Source organism: Temnothorax nylanderi, unplaced genomic scaffold (assembly GCF_030848795.1).
Source record: "Temnothorax nylanderi isolate EJ_2023f unplaced genomic scaffold, tnyl_v1.0 TNYL_tig0185_pilon, whole genome shotgun sequence".
Taxonomy (NCBI): Eukaryota; Metazoa; Arthropoda; class Insecta; order Hymenoptera; family Formicidae; genus Temnothorax; species Temnothorax nylanderi.
In genome coordinates this window covers 138,298-143,184 of record NW_027249247.1, presented here as the reverse complement: position 1 = coordinate 143,184, position 4,887 = coordinate 138,298, and positions in this window count along the sequence as shown.

Sequence of the window (4,887 nt, the reverse complement as noted above, 5' to 3'; positions counted from 1 at the left end):
TCAAGTCACGTGAGATTCGCGACCACATTGTCAAGGTAACGCGCGGCAGGCGCCGTCTTACGGTTGGTGACGTTTTCTCGACGAGTGTTCCCGGCAATATTTACGTCAATGAATTGCTTCCCAAATGTACTTACGATTTGCTGCAGCGGGTCAGGCGTGTTGCTAAAGAGAGAGCGTATAAGTTTGTCTGGGTGAGAGATGGCCAGATATGCGCTAGGCGTTCCGATGGGGAGCCTATTATTTTCGTTAATTCTGAGATTGATCTCGCCAAGCTCGTCTGACGGGTCCGACCTGCTCGTTCCTTGTCATCGATCGTTCGGCATAACCCAACACGTAATTCTTTATTGCTCCGCGTTGCTCAATTCAATGCTAATTCCTTACGAGGTCATATTGATTTCATTCGTCTATACTTTAGTACTAATAACTTTCATCATATTATCTCAGTATCTGAAACGTGGCTTCATGAGGGGGTGTCGGACGATCTTGTGGCTCTGGACGGCTATTTTCTAGTTCGTCATGATCGGGTGGGACGCGCAGGAGGGGGTGTTGCTTGCTTTGTGCATAAGTCATTAAAAGTCAAATTAATTGCAATCTCCTCTGGGGTCGATGTCAATGCTCCTGAATATCTAATAATGGAGATTCGTTTGCCGAGTGATGAAGTGATATTGTTTGCATCGGTATATAGGAGACCTAAAGGCCTTCTTTTTAATGACTTCGTCGAATCACTGACTGGCGTCTCTCATCTTTACAAACACATTATTATTGGCGGTGATTTAAACTGTAATCTCTTGGCGAACAGTTTTGAAGCTAATTACTTGCGTGAATTATTGTTAAGCTTATCTTTATATGTTGTCAGCTCGGATGCTACGTATCACACTGCTACTTCTGACTCGTGGCTTGATGTTTTTATTGTAGATGACTGTGACAAGGTTCAAGAGTTTTCCAAGTCCCTGAGTCCATTCATTGCTGGACATGATCTCTTGGAACTTTCATTTTCACTTAATTGTAAGCTCGATATTAAGCGGTCCATGTTGCGACGTAGTTTTAAGAGTATGGACACTTCTGAGTTCCTTGAACATCTTCAATCTGTTGCTGCTGTGGTTCAGACGGAGATCGATGTGCTCTTGGATGAGTCTAATGTCGACGAGTCTTGTACCTTACTGTCACGTACTTTACTTGGGGCACTTGATGTTTTTGCTCCTGCTCGCATGTCTGTGTTCAGGAAGCCTCCTGTGCAATGGCTTTTTGATGAACTCAAGTCCAGGCTCCGTATTCGTAACCAAATGTATAAACAGGCAAAGCGTTCACGGAGTCTATTAGGCTATGCTAGATACAGACTTTTTCGTAATCAGCTTAACAACGACATTAAACGTGCCAGAGGAGAGTTTCAATATGCGTCACTTAGTAATATCACTGACCCTGCTAAAATGTGGAGGGAGTTGGCTCGTCTTGGACTAGTCAAGTCGAGTTTAGTCTCTCCTCTCCGCTTTTTCACACCAAATCAGCTTAACTCATATTATGCCTCAGTCTCTAATTCTCTACCTCCCTGCTTGTATGCAGATTTCACTTCTGCCATGTCTTCTGTTTCTCGACCTTCTCATCGCCCTGAATTTGTCTTTTCTACTATTTCGTCTGACTTGGTGTACAAGATCATAACCAGTGGACCGCTTCACTCTTGTGCGTCGGGCTTTGACGGCATTCCGCTTCATGTTCTTCGTATTGCTTGGCCGGTTGTTTCTCAATGGCTCTTACCGCTGCTTAATCGCTCACTTGAGTCTTCCTTCTTTCCTTCAATGTGGAAACGCGCGCTGATTCGTCCTCTATCGAAAATTCGTACTCCGCTGTCTCCGTCCGATACGAGACCCATCGCTAATTTGCCGGAAATGTCTAAAATCCTTGAAAGAATTGTAGCCTCACAAATCACAGATTACCTAAATAAATACAACCTCTTGAATCCTAGACAATCTGCGTATCGGGTGGGTCACAACACTCAATCTGCACTTCTACGTGTCTGTGACGATATTAAGAGCGGAATTGACAACAGACTAATTACATTAATGATTCTATTTGATTTTAGTAAGGCATTCGATACTGTCCCACATCTAAGACTGCTCATCAAGTTGAAAGAAATCGGTTTTTCTGATGCGGTTCTCGCGTGGATTTTCTCTTATCTTACTGGCCGTTATCAAGCTGTAGTGGATGATGAGGGTAATTTTTCTGAATGGTTATACACGTCTTCAGGCGTTCCTCAGGGCTCTGTACTTGGCCCACTTTTATTCGCTCTTTACATTAATGACATTGGTGGAATCCTGTCTTTTGTTTATCATATGCTATTTGCTGATGATATACAAATATATCTGCAATGTTCTTTGGCTAATATTCGTCATGCTCTGGAGCTTATTTCAAGAGATGCAAATGCGTTGTTCAACTATGCCAACTTGAATGGTCTTAAACTTAATCCGGCTAAATCAAAGGTAATCATATTCGCTAGTAGGTCTTATACTAATGATATTGACCTCGACTGCTTGCCACCTATTATTGTAAACCAGACGCCTTTGCCCTTTGTAAGTGAAGTGAGGAATCTGGGCGTGACATTCATGTCTAATTTATCATGGAAAAAACATATCTTACATGTCTCTCAGAAGGTTCATCATGCTTTGTACAAGCTTAAGTTCAATAAAAATTCTCTTTCTATCGGGTTAAGGATAAAGCTAGTATTGTCTCTAATTATGCCTCATATCGACTACTGCTGTCTGGTTTATCATGGCTTGAGTGGAGAGTTGAACAATGCATTACAGAGACTTGTCAACTGTTGTATTCGTTTCATTTTTGATCTTAAGCGTGATGAACATATCACTCCGTTTAGACGCCAACTGAAGTGGCTTTCAGTTGAGAATAGGAGATTGTATTTTCTCGGCTGCCAAACGTTTCGTATACTTTATATGTCTTCTCCTTCTTATCTGAGGGAGCATTTCACTTTACTTGATCCATCGTTGAGGAGATCCGACCGTCATGCATCACAAACTTTTCATGTTCCTTCCCATAGAACAACCACATACAGAAACTCTTTTCATCTTTCCTCGATCTATTTCTGGCATTCTCTTCCTTGTAATATCACTTCGGCTTCTTCATTCCCTTCCTTCAAGAATCTTCTTAGGAAGTTTCTGCTTGCTAGCGAACTGTGATGCATTGGTCTGTCTTTCCTCAATTTCTTTTTTATTATTAGCTTTAAGTGCGTTAGTTCTTAGTTTTATTTCTTACTTGTTATATTAGTTTTAAGTGCGTTATTTTATACCGTAGTTATTCTATTTGTACTATCCAATATTGCAGTTTTCCTTGTTTTATTGCATTTCTAGTCTGCTAGTGCAATACACTGTGTAATTATGTATATTTGCCCTTTAGTCATGCTTGGGCATAATAAATCATATCATATCATATCATATCTCTCTCTCTCTCTCTCTCTCTCTCTCCCCGTCTCTCTCTGTCTCTCTCTCTCTCTCTCCCTCTCTCTCTCTCCAATCCTCCTTCTCACACAAATTTTTACTCTATAACTTATGTCCATTTCTACCAATGTAGATTAACTTTAATCGCGGTTTACGTTTCATCTTTTTCTAGTTCTTAAAATTAGAGAAAGATAAAAGGTAAGTTAAACCAAGATCAAAATTAATCTATATTGGTAGAAACGGATATTAGTATTTAATATCTAATATCTTATTATTTAAATATTGACTTTTCTGCACAAGAATATGTTATACGATGTGGCGGCTATGAGCGCCCCAACAGGCGGCGGCTCAACCGCCACACCGAGCACATACGAGCGCGCCCCTGCCGAATGGCAACCCGTTCTCCATGTCCTGCCGGAGCGAGCGCGCCAGCGGCACGGCAGCCGGCCGCGCGCGGTGAACACGTGCTACCAGCATGATGAAGAGCACAACAAGCTTTCACCGATAGGCGGCTGAGCTTTCTCGTATTCAATATTCGGCAAGAACTTGTATATAAGACCGCAGAGGGAAGGCCCTTTCAGCATTCACGACCACCTGTTAAGTAATTATTTGTTTTGCTAATATCACACATTGTAATATTATCTAATTAGTTAAATTTCGATTTTTCTGAACGAAAATAATTTACAATTGTGATATTTAAAAAAATTACTCTTATGTTTCTATTTTTAATCACATCAAATTTCAATGCAGATTTGTAGCAAACATTTTAAAGAAAAATCCAAAACCACCTGGCTGATCCATTTTATCATCTAAACAAACAAGAAAAGAAACAGGCGCATTTGATGAGTAATTATTTGCTTTTTGCTTATATCATAAAATATAATAACATTTTACTATTTAAATATTGACTTTTCTGCACAAGAATTACCTACAACGATAATATTTTAAATAATTTGATTTCTAATTACACCACTTTTCAATGCAGACCAAGCACTTCAACGAATTACTTTATGGATTCCTCTGCGAAAAGTCAGGAACCGCTTGATTTGTCCCTTCAATCATGTCAGCAAGGGAGAAAAAAAACAAGAGCATTTGATGAGTACACTGAGAAAAAGGTTTCTTTATGTCAATTAAATATATTTGGTTGACACTTTTCTAAAATATTTATTTCAAGCAAACGAATTATATTTAATATAAATGAATGTTTTGTTGGTATTGCTAATTTACTTTATCATTCATATTTGTGTCAACTCGGCGATATAGTTGACATGTTGAATGCGATTTGTTGAGCCAACTCTATATTTCTTAATAGATAAGAAATCTTGCTTTTGTTTCGTGCTCGGTTCCGTGGCACGTAATGCTGCGCACTCTCACGCGGCGAGAGAGTTCGGCTCGCGCCCGCTACGCGGCGCATCGCCAGTATCAATGTAACAAAATATACTTT